Raw genomic sequence first — 18,001 nt, forward strand, 5'->3', positions numbered from 1 at the left:
GCCCCCTTTTGGGTAAGTGCTCTGTTTTTTGACACCACCCCTGTTCGGGTTACAGCCCCCTTTTGGGATTCCACCCCTTTTTGGGCTACTACCCCTGTCTGGGTTACCGCCTCTTTTTTGGGACTCCACCCCCTTTTGGGCAACCATCCCCGTTTGGGTCCCCGCCCACTTCTAGTGACACCCCCTTCCCTGGGGTACACCCCTGTGGACTCCCCCACGGCACTCAGGCCCCAGTTCGCACAGTACACCACTATGTCTCTGGGCTTGTATTGGCCCTTTAAGAGTCTGCACGATCTGAGGGAGAAAAAAAAATGTTTTTCTTTTTTTATATGTCACTTCACCAGCTCTTGCTGGTACTGCCACAGCTCCTCGCTGCAGTCACACACAACCGGCACCTCCGGCTGCCAACGACAAGCCACTGCCCCTGCAGCTCCGGCTGCTGCGGAACCTCTTGCTGCAACTGCAGCTACGCTCCACAAGGCTCTGCACGGCTCCACCGCAAACTTCGTGGACCCACCGATCCACAGCAAGCCGCTTGTCACCTTCGTGGACCCGCCGATCCACAGCAAGATGCTTGTCAGCTTCGTAACCCCGCCGAGTTACAGCCAGACGCAATCTTCGTGGCCCCGCCGAGCCACAGCAATTAACTCTGAACGCGCCACCTGGAACGTTGCCCGCATTCGAACGCCATATGTAAGATTGCTCTTACTGAGTGTATTGGGGGACAGTCGCTTAGCACGGGATTCACGTCAGGCACGATTTTTTCAAACAAAACAGTCCATACGGTTTATTTTATACAGCATAAACCGTGTCGTAAGCCAAGTTGCATTTCACTGACTTACATGTAGTCCATTCTCTAACATAGCAAGATATGGTTAAACCCGTTATCTTCACATTAACATGTTGCAGCAACTAATCACGCTGGTCCTCCTCTGACCAGTTGCCGTGGGTTACCACACAGTTCATATCACACAGGTTGCAGCAACTAAACACGCTGGTCCTCCTGACCAGTTGCCGTGGGTTACCACACAGTTCATATACCATAGCAAGCAATTAGCACCAACAGACTATGGTACCTTCTGGGAGCTCCTGCTCCACCTGCCGACTCCTTGTCAGTCCTCACTCTTCGGGAAAGCTGCCAAACGGGGATCACCAACTTGCCTGGTCGGCACACATAGTCAGTCCAGACCCACCGAAGGACTGTAGCTTCCCCACACAGTAGCTGGCACTGGCTCTGCAGATCTTGGTCTTCACTTCGTGCTATTCAGGGATCCGGTCCTACTCCCAGGACCTCCCAACACCCAGGTTACACAGGATCACACAAGTGGCCAGTCCGGGTACTATTCAGGACGTCCATCCCCAGCTGGGACCGTCCAATACCCAGGCCACCAGGTCTGAAGCCCTACCATGTGCTATTCAGGAAGCCTCCTCCCAGGTCTTCCAACACAGGCTCACACAGGTCACTCACAGCGACCATACACAGGCACTCCATGTGACCCACACCCTGGTCACATTATATACCTTGAACCACTCCTCTGGATGGGAGTGTGGGTGTGTGGCTAGTTTGTCCCGCCCATCTCACATAACTAGCCCTGCCAAACCTCCTATGACTATTATAAATATACCAACTCTTGAGGGACTACAGGTTCCAGAACACCACATCACTTCAGGCTGGCAGCACAGAGTCTTCTCCTCTGCGACACACATATCGTCCATTCATCACAACGCCGGACTTTGTCTTATGACCACAGCCATGCATGCAACTGCCATGCACTCTCATGGCCTCAATACACCTCTGTGTGCACACTGGGGAGACCATGCAGCGCCCCCTAGCTGTCACAGGGGTCACTGCATCACACTGCACATTACATTACATCTCCCCATATAATAGTGTAATACTGCACATTATATTACATCTCCCCATATAATAGTGTAATACTGCACATTATATTACATCTCCCCATATAATAGTGTAATACTGCACGTTATATTACATCTCCTCATATAATAGTGTGATACTGCACATTATATTACATCTCCCTGTAATACTGCACATTATATTACATCTCCCCATATAATAGTGATACTGCACATTATATTACATCTCCCTGTAATACTGCACATTATATTACATCTCCCTGTATAATAGTGTAATACTGCACATTGTATTACATCTCCCCATATAATAGTGTAATACTGCACGTTATATTACATCTCCCCATATAATAGTTTAATACTGCACATTATATTACATCTCCTCGTATAATAGTGTAATACTGTAGAATGTAAGCCCGCAAGGGCAGGGTCCTCGCCCCTCTGTATCAGTCCGTCATTGTTAGTTTCCTTACTGTAAGTGATATCTGTAACTTGTATGTAACCCCTTCTCATGTACAGCACCATGGAATCAATGGTGCTATATAAATAAATAATAATAATACTGCACGTTATATTACATCTCAACAGATAATTGTGTAATACTGCACGTTATATTACATCTCCCCATATAATAGTGTAATACTGCTGCTTATATTGCATCCCGTATAATAGTGTAATACTGCACGATATTTTACATTTCCCCGTATAATAATGTGAAACTACACGTTATATTACATCTCCCCGTACAATAGTGTGAAACTACACGTTATATTACATCTCCCCGTATAATGGGGTAATACTGTACATTATATTGCATCTCCCCATATAATAGTGTAATACTGCATGTTATATTACATCTCCCCATATAATAGTGTAATACTGCACATTATATTACATCTCCCCATATAATAGTGTAATACTGCAAATTATATTACATCTCCCCATATAATAGTTTAATACTGCACGTTAAATTACATCTCCCCGTATAATAGTGTAATACTGCACGTTATATTACATCCCGTATAATAGTGTAATACTGCACGATATTTTACATCTCTCCGTATAATAGTGTGAAACTACACGTTATATTACATCTCCCCGTATAGTGGTGTAATACTGCACATTATATTACATCTCCCCATATAATAGTGTAATACTGCACATTATATTACATCTCCACATATAATAGTTTAATACTGCACGTTATATTACATCTCCCCAAATAATAGTGTAATACTGCACATTATATTACATCTCCCCAAATAATAGTGTAATACTGCACATTATATTACATCTCCCCGTATAGTGGTGTAATACTGCACATTATATTACATCTCCCCGTATAATAGTGTAATACTGCACGTTATATTACATCTCCCTGTATAATAGTGTAATACTGCACTTAATATTACATCTCCCCATATAATAGTGTAATACTGCACGTAATATTATATCTCCCCGTATAATAGTGTAATACTGCACATTATATTGCATCTCCTCGTATAATAATGTGATACTGCACGTTATATTACATCTCGTATAATAGTGTGATATTGCATGTCATATTACATCTCCCCGTATAATAGTGCGACACTGCACGTTACATTACATCTCGACATCTAATAATAATATGGTAATAATTTTTATTTATATAGCACCAACATATTCCGCAGCACTTTACACTACAGAGGGAATTTGTACAGACAATAGACATTGCAGCCTAACAATAAACACAGATCAAAACAGATACCAAGAGGGATGAGGGCCCTGCTCGCAAGCTTACAAACTATGAGGAAAAAAGGGGAGACACGAGGGTGGATGGTAACAATTGCTTTTGTCGTTCGGACGTTCATGTAAAGCTGCATGAACCAGTTAAGAGCCTACTTATGTAACAGTACAGACACAGAGGGCTATTAACTGCATAAAGCGTATGAGAACATGATGCGAGGAACCAGGTTATGGTTTGTTTTTTGAATGGGCCACACAGGGATAGTTAGGTTAATGCATTGAGGCGGTAGGCCAGTTTGAAGAAATGCGTTTTTAGGGCACGCTTAAAGCTGTGGGGACTGGGGATTAATCATATTAGCCTGGGTACTGCATTCCAAAGAATTGGCGCAGCACGTGAAAAGTCTTGGAGACGGGAGTGGGAGGTTCTGATTATTGAGGATGCTAACCTGAGGTCATTAGCGGAGCGGAGGGCACGGGTAGGGTGGTAGACTGAGACCAGAGAGGAGATGTAGGGTGGTGCTGAGCCATTGAGTGCTTTGTGGATGAGGGTAATAGTTTTGTACTGGATTCTTGAGTGGATGGGTAACCAGTGACACAAGGTAGAGGCATCGGTGTAACGGTTGGTGAGGAATATGATCCTGGCAGCAGAATTCAGGGCAGATTGGAGCGGGGAGAGTTTGGTAAGAGTGAGGTCGATTAGTAGAGAGTTACAATTGTCCAGACGAGAAAGAATAAGAGCAACAGTAAGAGTTTTTGCAGAGTCGTAAGTAATAAAAGGTCAAATTCTAGAAATGTTTTTGAGGTGCAGATAACAAGAGCGAGCCAGTGATCAGATGTGGGGGTAGAATGAAAGCTCTGAATCAAGTATGACCCCAAGACAGCGGGCATGTTGCTTGGGAGAAATGGTGGAACTACACACGGAGATGGCAATGTCATGCAAAGGTAGGTTAGTAGAGGGAGAGAAGACGAGGAGTTCAGTTTTTGACAGGTTCAGTTTCAGATAGAGGGAGGACATGATGTTAGAGACAGCGATAAGACAATCGTTAGTATTTTCTAAAAAGGCAGGTGAGATATCAGGAGCATAAGTGTATAATTGGGTGTCATCAGCATAGATATGGTACTGGAATCCAAATCTGCTGATAGTGTGATACTGCACGTTATATTACATCTCCCCCATATAATAGTGTAATACTGCACGTTATATTACATCTCATATAATAGTGTAATACTGCACGTTATATTACATCTCTCTATAATATAATAGTGTAATATTGCACATTATATTACATCTCCCCATATAATGGTGTGATACTGCACATTATATTACATCTTATATAATAGTGTGATGCTGCACATTATATTACATCTCCCTGTATAATAGTGTAATACTGCACATTATATTACATCTCCTCCCCAGACCTTCACTTGAACTGCAACTTGAGCTCTGACAACATGCCAAAAATCCACCCTGTGACCAAAGCCTGTATTATCAAGAGGCTGAAGACCAGATCCACTGCAGAGGTGGCTGGCACCTTTAATGTGTCTCAGCGTCAAGTACAAAGAATTAAAAAAAGATTTGAAGAGACTGGAGATGTGTTTGACAAGCCCAGGTCCGGCAGACCCCGCAAGACAACTGCTCAGGATGAACGTTTGTTGGTTAGAAAATCCAAAGCAAGCCCCTCTTCCACTGCAGCAGAGCTCCAACAGGCCTGGTCACCTCAAGTCCCTGTGTCAACTAGAACAGTTTGTAGGATTCTGTCTCGAAATGGCCTCCATGGTCGAATCAGTGCCCAGAAGCCCAGCACTCAACAAAAGGCAAATAAAAAAACGTGTGGCATTTGCAAAGTCCCACAGCCTGCTAAACAGATGGATGCTGGAAAAGTTGCAGAATGTGGATTTCTCTGATGAATCTTTAGCTCCTTTCATTTTGGTGCTGGTGCTGTGTGGCGGCCATTGTTGCTGTGGCTTTGTGCTGGTGGGGCGGTGCGGTCTGGAGTCATGGGGGCTCAGTCTCGCAGCATGGGTGCTGTGGGGCAACAGGTCGTCCGCCCTGCTGGTGCGTGGCCGCTGTGGCGGTGGTCGCCGCACGGCTCCGCTCCGTTAGGGCGATAGGGCCCACTACGAGGTTTGCCGTGAAGTGGCAGTGGGCTTCAAACAGTCTGATCAAAATGTTAAACTGAAAACCTTATGTTCAGTATATAAATTTTTGCCTAGCGGCTTTAGATCAATGTATGATTTTGGGATGTGCGGTTCATGCTCTTTTTTTTTTTTTTCTTTTTGTACAAAGCATGTTCTAGTCTTCTTCTTGGACCAGCACTCCTCTCATTTGGCACAGGTGATTTTAATTAGCAGGAGACTGCAAAGTAAGGGGTCTAGCCCATTTTGGCTCTCACTGAAGAGCTGGAGGAAGGTGAGTTGCAATGCTCCTTTCATTTTGGTGCTGGTGCTGTGTGGCGGCCATTGTTGCTGTGGCTTTGTGCTGGTGGGGCGGCGCGGTCTGGAGTCATGGGGGCTCAGTCTTGCAGCATGGGTGCTGTGGGGCAACAGGCCGTCCGCCCTGCTGGTGCGTGGCCGCTCTGGTGGTGGTCGCTGCACGGCTCTGCTCCGTTAGGGCGATAGGACCCACTACGAGGTTTGCCGTGAAGTGGCAGTGGGCTTCATACAGTCTGATCAGAATGTTAAACTGAAAACCTCATGTTCAGTATATAAATTTTTGCCTAGCGGCTTTAGATCAACGTATCATTTTTGGATGTGCGGTTCATGCTCTTTTTTTTTTTTTTTTCTTTTTGTACTTTAGTAGAATTACACCACAGCCGCCGCAAACACTGCAGGAGACATACTGGAGCCCGTATGGATCCAAAATACACCCAGAAAACAGTTAAATTTGGTGGTGGAAAGATCATGGTTACATTCATTATGGGGGTGTGCAAAACATTTACAAGTTGGAAGGCAATATCAATAGTTTAAAATATCAAGAAGTACTAGCAACCTCTTATATTCCAAATCCTAAAAGGGGTCAAATTCTGCAGCAGGATGGTGCTCCATCTCATACATCCATCTCTAAAACAAAGTTCCTCCAGGCAAAAAATATCAAGGTGCTCAAGGACTGGCCAGCCCAGTCACCAGACATGAACATCATTGAGCATGTTTGCGGTAGGATGAAAGAGGAAGCTTGGAAGACAAAACCAAAGAATCTAGATGAACTCTGGGAGGCATGTAAGACTGCATTCTTTGCTATTCCTGATGACGTCATGAATAAATTGTATGAATCATTGTTGAACCGCATGGATGCAGTCCTTCAAGCTCATGGAAGTTACACAAAATATTGAACATGACTCTAATAGCACCACAACTTCATTCACCAATGTTATGCAACATATCTTTGTATTTTAAGTTAATTATTTGTTTGAATTTCACGTTACTTTCTGTGGGTGACAAAACTTTTGTCTTGCCAAAATCTGACCATTCTGTGTCCATTAAATGATCAATATTTCTGCATTGATGCCAATTTATTTTCTTAATCTAAGCCACATTGCGGAGGATTTCAGCTTTCAAAAGAATAATTTATACAACCAATGGATGAATTTAATGTCCGGTTATAAGCTTTTATTTACATAACATGGATAAGTGACATAACTTCTGTCAGGGAGTGTATAATAGTGTAATACTGCACCTGGTAGCCACTTTACGGCATCTCTCTTATACCAGGTCCTACACTTGCCTTTCCTCGCTGAGAATAAACGTCTCCATCTGAATGGTTACCTGTGAAACCTCTTCTTATACTAAAATTCTCTCTCTCTGTGGAGGGGTATTGGACCTGCTGTAATTAAAACACCTGTGGCTAGGAGGCGGAGTGCTCGATCAGAAGGCTAAAGAATACATTTCAAAAAACTGACCGTCACATCCAAACATAGACTAAGTGTGAACAGGTGCTGAACCTAGAGTCGCCAACTCATATATAGTCAAGTAAATAAGGCAGCACACTGCAGCACTAAAACATGCAAACATGAAACACGAAAATTGAACTGCATTACTGCACTAGAACTATGAAAAATGAGAGCGTTTAGGGCATAAAAATGGCCAATTTTATGTGTACCTGGTAGCCACTTTACGGCATCTCTCTTATACCAGGTCCTACACTTGCCTTTCCTCGCTGAGAATAAATGTCTCCATCTGAATGGGTACCTGTGAAACCTCTTCTTAGACTAAAATTCTCTCTCTCTGTGGAGGGGTATTGGACCTGCTGTAATTAAAACACCTGTGGCTAGGAGGCGGAGTGCTCGATCAGAAGGCTAAAGAATACATTTCAAAAAACTGACCGTTGGCGACTCTAGGTTCAGCACCTGTTCACACTTAGTCTATGTTTGGATGTGACGGTCAGTTTTTTGAAGTGTAATACTGCACATAATATATTACATCTCGTATAATAGTGTTATACTGCACATTATATTACATCTGCCCCTATAATCGTGTAATACTGCACTTTATATTACATCTCGTGTAATACTGCACGTTATATTACATCTCCCTTAAATAATAGTGTAATACTGCACGTTATATTACATCTACCTATAATATAATAGTGTAATACTGCACATTATATTACATCTCCCCGTATAATAGTGTAATACTGCACGTTATATTACATCTCCCTGTATAATAGTGTAATACTGCACATTATATTACTTCTCCCTGCATAATAGCGTGAAACTACACGCTATATTACATCTCCTTGTATAATAGTGTGATCCCTCACGTTATATTACATCTCCCCGTATAATTGTGTGATACTGCACGTTATATTACATCTCCCTATATAATAGTGTAATACTGCACGTTATATTACATCTCCCCATATAATAGTGTAATACTGCACATTATATTACATCTTCCTATATAATAGTGTAATACTGCACATTCTATTACATCTTCCCGTATAATAGTTTGCTACCGCACATTATATTAAATCTCCCTGTATAATAGTGTAATACTGCACATTATATTACATCTCCCTATATAGTAGTGTAATACTGCACGTTATATTACATCTCCTCTTATAATAGTGTAATATTGCACATTTTATTACATCTCCCCGTATAATAGTGTAATACTGCATGTTTTATTTCATCTCCCCGTATAATAGTTTAATACTGCACGTTTTATTACATCTCCCCACATAATAGTGTGATACTGCACATTATTATTATTTATTTATATAGCACCATTAGTTCCATGGTGCTGTACATGAGAAAGGGGTTACGTACAGAGTTATAGATATCGTTTACTGTAAACAAATTTACAATGACAGACTGGTACAGAGGGGAGAGGACCCTGTCCTTGCGGACTTACTTAATACGGGGTAATGGGGAAGAGGCAGAATTTCGGGGTGCGGCAACTCGGATAGTGGTGAGGCGGCAGCTCTGGTGGTGGGGAGGAGGCAGCTCGGGTGGTGGTGAGGCGGCAGAATGGTTATTGCAGGCTGTAGGCTTTCCTGAAGAGATGGGTTTTCAGGTTCCATCTGAAGGATCCGATGGTGGTGGATAATCGGACGTTTTGAGGCGTGGAATTCCAGAGGAAGGGGGATATTCGGGAGAAATCTTGGAGGCGGTTGTGTGAGGAACGAATAAGTGTGGAGGAGATTAGGAGGTCTTTGGAGGATCGAAGATTATGTGAGGGAAGATATTGGGAGATTAGTTCAGAGATATAGGGAGGGGACAGGTTGTGGATAACTTTCTAGATCAGTGTTAGTAGTTTGATCTGGATTCGTTGGGGAATTGGGAGCCAGTGTAGGGATTTGCAGAGGAGAGAAACAGAGGAGGAGAGAGGTGGATTAGCCGGGCAGCAGAGTTGAGGACAGACTGGAGTGGTGCAAGAGAGTTAGCGGGGAGGCCACAGAGGAGGGTGTTGCAGTAATCGAGGCGGGAGATGATGAGGGCATGCACAAGAGTTTTAGTAGATTGTGGGCTGAGGAAGGGACAGATTCTGGCAATATTTTAGAGTTGTAGGCGACAGGAGATGGCAAGAGTTTGGACGTGCGGTTTGAAGGACAGGGCAGAGCTTAGAGTTACCCTGAGGCAGCGGATTTCAGGTGCGGGAGAGAGCGTGATGCCGTTTACCATAATAGACAGATCGGTAGGGAAGATACGCGAGATGGGGGAAAGATGATGAGACCAGTTTTGTCTACACTGATAGACACTCCGGGATTCTGGACAGCAGAGAGGTGACGTCTGGGTGAGAGAGGTAGATCTGATTGTCATCCGCATACAGGCCGTACTGTAAACAATTGGACTTTGAGTTGTCCTAGGCAAAGCGTATAGATGGAAAAAAATAGGGGCTCTAGAACAGAGCCTTGAGGGACTCCAACAGAGAGAGGGCGGGATGAGGAGGTAGTGTGGGAGTGGGAAATGCTAAATGTGCGGTCGGAAAGATAAGAGGAGATCCAGGACAGGGCAAGGTCTTTGATGCCAAGGGAAGAAAGAATCTGTAGCAGTAGGCAGTGGTCGACTGTGTCGAAGGCAGAGGAAAGGTCGAGAAGGAGGAGGATGGAGAACTCCGTTAGCTTTGGCTGTGAGTAAGTCATTAGTAATTTTGGTCAGGGCAGTTTCAGTGGAGTGGTGAGGGCGGAAGCCAGATTGGAGGTTGTCAAGGAGAGAGATGAGAGGTGGGAGGAAAGTTAAGCATAAACATGCTGGTCAAGGAGTTTTGAAGCAAACGGGAGCAGTGATATGGGGCGAAAGCTGGGCATAGCAGTTGGGTCAAGATTAGTTTTTTTGAGGATGGGTGTGATGAGGGCATGTTTGAAGGCAGAGGGGAAGGTACCAGAAGATAGGGATAAGTTGAAGAGATGGGTTAGGGCTGGAATGAGCATGTTAGTGAGGTTGGGGAGCAGGTGGGAAGGGATGGGGTCAAGTGCACAAGTGGTGAAGTGTGATTTGGAAAGGAGGTGAGTGAGCTCTCCTTCAGTGATGTTGGAGAGGGAGGTTATTAGGGAAGGGCAGAGGTCTGGTATATGGCATGGTTAGGGTGGTGGAAAAGTAAAGGTTTGCCTTGTTTGGTCGAACTTGTTTTTGAAGTAGGTGGCAAAGTCCTGGGAAGAGATGAGGGGAGTTGGAGGTGGCAGTGGTGGGCGGAGGAGAGAGTTAAATGTGCTGAACAGTTTTTTGGGTTGTAGGATAATGAAGATACAAGGTTTGTGAAATAGGTCTGGTTAGCAGAGGTGAGGGCTGATTTGAAGGCAAGTGTAGCTTGTTTGAAAGCAGTGAAGTTGTCTGGCAGGCGTGTTTTCTTCCAACTCCGCTCCGCGACCCTGGATGCTTGTCAAAGTTTTTTGGTGAGATTGTTATGTCAGGGTTGCCTATTGATTTGTCGCACTTTGCCATGCATGAGAGGGGCGACTGAGTCTATGGCTAATGTGAGGGTGGAGTTATAGAAAGCGGTGGCACTGTCCATGTCGTGGAGTGACTATAATCACCTTTGCTCTTTGGGACATTTGCCCGCTTTAAAAAAACAATTGTGGGGTTTTCAGCTCTTTGACAGCCGCTTGCACGCACAGAGGCACATGGTTTCATATCACAACAAAATAACGTCTATTGCCCTTCATAAACTTTGTAGCTCCAAAAGGAAAACAGCTTTCTTTAGCACAAATGAATAACAAAACAGTCCTTTCTTTGGGGTAAGGCCAAAAAAAAAGTTCCCAACTTGCTGTCACAGGCACTTCTCAGACACTTAACTGCCATCCAGCATCTTATCGCCTGCCTTCTTACAATAATATATATACCGTGGGGGGAAAAAGTATTTAGTCATCCACCAATTGTGTAAGTTCTCCAACTTAAAAGGATGAGAGAGGCCTGTAATTGACATCATAGGTAGATCACAACAGTGAGAGTCAAAATGAGAAAAGAAATCCAGAAAATCACCTTGTTTGATTTGGTAGAAAATAAATATTTGGTCACCTAAAAATATGCAAGATTTCTGACTCTCATAGACCTGTAGCTTCTTTAAGAGGCTCCTCTGTCCTCCACTCATTACCTGTAGTAATGGCACCTGTTTGAACTTATCAGTATAAAAGACACCCATCCACAACCTCAAACAGTCCCACTCCAAACTCCATTATGGTGAAGAATAAACAGCTGTTCAAGGACACCAGAAACAATTGTAGCCCTGCACCAGTGTGATGAAATCAAGACATACAAGACCACTGATAATCTCCCTCGATCTGGGGCTCCATGCAAGATCTCACCCCTTTGGGTCAAAATGATCACAAGAACGGTGAACAAAAATCCCAGAACCACACGTGGGACCTAGTGAATGACCTGCATAGAGCTGGGAACACCGTAACAAAGGCTACCATCAGTAACACACTACGCCGCCAGGGACTCAGGTCCTGCAGTGCCAGACATGTCCCCCTGCTTAAAGCAGTACATGTCCGGGCCCATCTGAAGTTTGCTAGAGAGCATTTGGATTATCCAGAAGAGTATTGGGAGAATGTCATATGGTCTGATGAAACCAAAGTAGAGCTGTTTGGTAGAAACACAACTTGTCCTGTTTGGAGGAGACATTATGCTAAGTTGCATCCAAAGAACACCATACCTACTGTGAAGCATGGGGGTGGTAACATCATTCTTTGGGGCTGTTTCTCTGCAAAGGTACCAGGACGATTGATCTGTGTACATGAAAGAATGAATGGGGCCATGTATCGTGAGATTAGAGTGCAAACCTCCTTCCATCAGCAAGGGCATTGAAGATGAAACGTGGATGGGTCTTTCAGTATGATAATGATTCCAAGCACACTGCCAGGGCAATGAAGGAGTGGGTTCGTAAGAAGCATATCAAGGTCCTGGAGTGGCCTAGTCAGTCTCCAGATCTCAACCCCATAAAAAAACCTTTGGAGGGAGTTTAAAAAGTCCGTGTTGCTTAGCTACTGGCCCAAAACATCACTGCTCTAGAGGAGATCTGCATGGAGGAATGGGCCAACATACCACTAACAGTGTGCGCCAACCTTGTGAAGACTTACAGAAAACTTTTGACCTCTGTCATTGCCAACAAATGATATATAACAAAATATTGAGATGAACTTTTGATAATGACCAAATACTTCTTGCCAAATCAGACAAGGTGACTTTCTGGTTTTGTTTTCTCATTTTGACTCTCATAGTTTGTGGTCTACCTATGATGTCAATTACAGGCCTCTCTCATTTTTTACGTGGGAGAACTTGCACAATTGGTGGATGACTCGGTACTTCCCCCCCCCCCCCCCCTGTACTTAGTCAATGGAAGAGATAGAGCAGAAGCAGCTTATGTGTTTAGCAAATGCAGGTTGGGTCAGAGGCACAGAGGGAGCAGCCAGAAGCATAAGAAATACTGGTAACCGGTGTATACAGCAGAATCTATGAGGGCGAGAAAACTGGATACCTACACAGGTTTGCAGGAGTAGATAGGAAACCAGGAAGCCACTGTGATGACACCAATGGTGTCACTGCTGCTGCCTAGGGGGCGCTATCAGGGGGCAAGGGAACGAGCGCAGGGAGTGCAGGAACCAGGCACACTGTGCAAGGACCTGACACTAAGCAGTGAGCACAGGACCTGGCTCTGAGCAGTCATGTGACCAGGGAGCGGAGTCACTGTACATGAGTGCAGGGAAGATAACTGAGTGCATGAAGTGCAAGGCACAGAGAGTAAAACGTGGTCAAGGAAAGGGGAGGGTCAAAAGCCAGACGAGAGCGTAGTACCTAGGGATAAGACAAAGAGTAAACGGAGACAAGCCAAGGGGTCAGATAACCGGAAAGGACAGAGCAGTACAAAGCAGGATACAGAGGCAGGAGTCGGGACAAATCGAGTCATACACAGCAAAGCACAGAGGAACAACGTTTACGGACAAGTAACCTGGGTCATCAACCACAAACCGAGAATACGGAAGTATCGCGACACCAAATTCAGGAACTGCCAACATTAAATAGCTGCCCCAGAACCAAAGGAAGGTGAACTTAATTTAACCTTGTCCTGACCAGGATGGAGGCGGAACCATCCTGTCCAGAGTCATAACAGCCATCAGGAACAGGACACAGGCATATTACTCTAGCACTGACTAGAGGCTGGGGTGGAGTTATAAAGCAGGAAGACAAAGAGCACATGAGACAAAAGACGCCATCTTGAAAGAGCGCATGAATTCCTAAAAGGTAGTCAAAAAATATTCAGAGTCCTGACACTAAGCTGTGTATATGGGCATGCCGGTAATAGAAAGTTGAATAAAATGATACTAATGCCTTATTCCACAGAATTCCATGTTTTTCTTAATATGTAAGGCCGGTTTCACATTAGCGTTTACCTGATCTGCGGCAGGCTGCGGACTTCCTCCGTGAAGCCCCGCCCTTGGCCGCACCTCCGCCGCTAGCTCCGCCTACTTCTGCATGCGGCCTGCGTACCTATCTTTAACATTAGGTACGCAGGTCGTGCGGCTGTATGCGGATGCTTCCGCATGCGTCGTTTTGACGATGCGGCAACCAGTGTAGGACGCAGCATGTAGCATTTTTTTTTCCTCCGCATGGTCAAAACGACGCATGCGTAAGCATCCGCATACAGCCGCACGACCTGCGTACCTAATGTTAAAGATAGGTATGCAGGCCGCATGCAGAAGTAGGCGGAGCTAGCGGCGGAGGTGCGGCCGAGGGCGGGGCTTCACGGAGGAAGTCCGCAGCCCGACGCAGATCAGGTAAACGCTGGTGTGAAACTACCCTTAATGAGCTGTTAAAATCTATGGGTTGGACACTGATTTGTCTGAGATAGATCTCTGCCTCCAGAACTTATTATAAATGAAAGGGGTCATTACCAGTGTGAAATATTTAACGACTGACAGTCTTCTCTCTTGATCTACATGTCTCACAGTGGTAACGTGGATAACGCTAATTGCCATACTGCACTTGTACCAATGCATAAATAGTAACTTAATAAAGAAATAAAACTACTCTAAAGTCCAAAACAAACTGATATAATAATTAGACAATAACAACAATACTAATACAATTATTAAAGAGGTTTTCTACTTGGATTCCAAAAAGCTCAACAATACATAAAATAACAAATAGAGAAGGCACTTGTCCTATTTATGTGCTGTAATATAGTCTGTATTAGCCCTGCTGCTTATCACAGTTGCAATTTAGTAATATATTGTGCGTTTCGTAGGAGTTTACAGTTTTAGGGGCTCCGGAGATTAAGACGTAGTGGGTATTGTCCAAGCTGTATGTAGAATCAGCAGTAGAATGCACCTCGTTAAATAGTGTGTTGTATTGCAATATAGTTTTGGAGTTGGTGTTTGAATAGGGATAATGCAATGCCCTAGCTCTCCCATATTTCCCCGGAAAGATGCCGGGTCCACGTGCCCTGCCTTATCTCCTGTATCTGCCCTCCGTATGTACCCTTCCCCCACCCAGGAAAGAGGGGAGCAGCCGTGCACCACAGTACCAGACGAACAAGACAACTTGAACAAGGGCAACCGGAAATATCAGGCATACAAATATTCACTCACATATAACAGGAATGCATCGGGCAGTGGAGGATGGGGGAAACCCAAAGTAGGAGAAGGAACGGGAATTATCACACTTGCAAACCCAATCAACAGTCACTGATATATACCCACTAATCAACTATCCTCCCAGCCATGCACCATAAGCTAGTTCTGACAATGTGTGTCAGTCAGGACACAGATTATATAGTGGATAGGAATGGCTAACCGTACTCAGCTGGAAGCCCAGACTCCCAGAGTTCCCAACTGTCATGATCCAGTCCGGGGTTTGTTTCTGATTATTCTCTCCCCCGGGATGTCATGCGGTGGTTACAGGGGCGGACACAGACAGTTTGGGGCCCCTGTGCAGGAAATGTGTCTGGGCCCCCCTCCTTTTAAGGTGGCAAAGCTAAGGGACTGTGCTATACATAAGTGAGTACACTTTATACTAAGGGACTGTGTTAGACATAATCGATAATAATGTCTTCTTCCACCTCCCCCTGTTCTTAAACCCATTATAAATCCTCTGCATCCCATTATTGCCATCTCCCCGACCCCCATGATTGCCCTCTTCACCACCTCCATTATTGCTTTCTCCCCCACCACTCCCATCATTGTCCTTTCCACTGCCACCTGTTGTGAATTCTGTGGCTAAGCTCCCTCCTGTGGTCGAGAGTGGTACTTCGGCTTGTTCTGTCTATGAGCTTCCTTTGGTGGATGAGAGTGGTACTGCGGCTTCTGAGTTTCCTTCCTCAGGTGATGAGGTTAAGTCGTTAGGTGCTGCTCTATTTAACTCCACCTGTTGCTTTGATCCTGGCCTCCAGTCAATGTTCTAGTATTGGTCTTGCTTCCTCCTGGATCGTTCCTGTGGCCTGTCTATCCTGCATAAGCTAAGTTTTGCTTGTGTTATTTTTGTTTGCTATTTTTTCTGTCCAGCTTGCTATATTGGTTTTTCTTGCTTGCTGGAAGCTCTGAGACGCAGAGGGAGCACCTCCGTACCGTTAGTCGGTGCGGAGGGTCTTTTTGCCCCTCTGCGTGGTTGTTTGTAGGTTTTTGTGTTGACCGCAAAGCTATCTTTCCTATCCTCGGTCTATTCAGTAAGTCGGGCCTCACTTTGCTAAATCTATTTCATCTCTGTGTTTGTATTTTCATCTTACTCACAGTCATTATATGTGGGGGGCTGCCTTTTCCTTTGGGGAATTTCTCTGAGGCAAGGTAGGCTTATTTTTCTATCTTCAGGGCTAGTTAGTTTCTCAGGCTGTGCCGAGTTGCATAAGGAGCGTTAGGCGCAATCCACGGCTACCTCTAGTGTGGTGTGTTAGGATTAGGGATTGCGGTCAGCAGAGTTCCCACGTCTCAGAGCTCGTCCTTTGTTTTTGGTAATTGTCAGGTCACTTTGTGTGCTCTGAACTTCAATGTCCATTGTGGTTCTGAATTACCTGTTCATAACAGTACTGGAGGCCCAAAGTACTAATGCTTCTCAATAGAGGGAAAAGAGAAGTTCTGAGACCATTTTTTTTTTCTTTGCACTGTGTTCTGTCTTTCTTTTCCCCTTTACATCAGGGTGGTTCAGAACACAGGTGTGGACATGGACATTCAAGGTCTGTTCTCTTTGATGGATAATCTCGCTATAAATGTACAGAATATTCAAGATTTAGTGGTTCAGAATCCTATGTTAGAACCTAAAATTCCTATTCCTGAGTTATTTTCTGGAGATAGAGCTAAGTTTTTGAATTTTAAAAATAATTGTAAACTATTTCTGGCTTTGAAACCCCGCTCCTCTGGTGACCCAGTTCAACAGGTTAAGATCATTGTTTCTTTATTACATGGCGACCCTCAAGACTGGGCATTTTCCCTTGCGCCAGAAGATCCTGCATTGTGTAATATTGATGCGTTTTTTCTGGCGCTCGGATTGCTGTACGACGAACCAAATTCAGTGGATCAGGCAGAGAAAAATTTGCTGGCTCTGTGTCAGGGTCAGGATGAGATAGAGATTTATTGTCAGAAGTTTAGAAAGTGGTCCGTGCTCACTCAATGGAATGAATGTGCGCTGGCAGCTATTTTCAGAAAGGGTCTCTCTGAAGCCCTTAAGGATGTCATGGTGGGATTTCCTATGCCTGCTGGTCTGAATGAGTCTATGTCTTTGGCCATTCAGATCGGTCGACGCTTGCGCGAGCGTAAATCTGTGCACCATTTGGCGGTATTATCTGAGTATGAACCTGAGCCTATGCAGTGCGATAGGACTTTGACCAGAGCTGAAAGGCAAGAACACAGACGTCAGAATGGGCTGTGTTTCTACTGTGGTAATTCCACTCATGCTATCTCCGATTGTCCTAAGCGCACTAAGCGGTTCGCTAGGTCTGCCACCATTGGTACGGTACAGTCGAAATTTCTTTTGTCCGTTACTTTGATCTGCTCTTTGTCTTCCTATTCTGTCATGGCATTTGTGGATTCAGGCGCTGCCCTGAATTTGATGGACTTGGAGTTTGCTAGGCGCTGTGGGTTTGTCTTGGAGCCCTTGCAGTGTCCTATTCCATTGAGAGGAATTGATGCTACGCCTTTGGCCAAGAATAAGCCTCAGTATTGGACCCAGCTGACCATGTGCATGGCTCCTGCGCACCAGGAGGATATTCGCTTTCTGGTGTTGCATAATCTGCATGATGTGGTCGTGTTGGGGTTGCCATGGCTACAAGTCCATAACCCAGTATTAGATTGGAAATCAATGTCTGTGTCCAGCTGGGGTTGTCAGGGGGTACATGGTGATGTTCCATTTCTGTCTATCTCATCAGCCACCCCTTCTGAGGTCCCAGAGTTCTTGTCTGATTACCGGGATGTATTCGATGACCCCAAGTCCAATGCCCTACCTCCGCATAGGGATTGTGATTGTGCTATCGATTTGAT

General features: G+C 44.7%; 1 protein-coding gene across 3 annotated transcripts in view; it reads left to right on the forward strand.

The window, feature by feature from the left end:
- Positions 1 to 18,001, forward strand: part of LOC138665351 (zinc finger protein 585A-like) — a 91,769-nt gene that overhangs the window by 57,866 nt on the left and 15,902 nt on the right. Inside the window, exon 2 of one of the 3 annotated variants that reach the window (XR_011318452.1) lies at positions 5,021 to 7,101. The exons of the other annotated variants lie outside the window; for them this stretch is intronic. The gene's annotated coding sequence lies outside the window, so the exon portion shown is untranslated. Of the gene's footprint in view, positions 1 to 5,020; positions 7,102 to 18,001 lie in introns of those variants that run through there. 3 annotated transcript variants of the gene reach the window in all.

Source organism: Ranitomeya imitator, chromosome 2, assembly GCF_032444005.1.
Source record: "Ranitomeya imitator isolate aRanImi1 chromosome 2, aRanImi1.pri, whole genome shotgun sequence".
Lineage (NCBI taxonomy): Eukaryota > Metazoa > Chordata > Amphibia > Anura > Dendrobatidae > Ranitomeya > Ranitomeya imitator.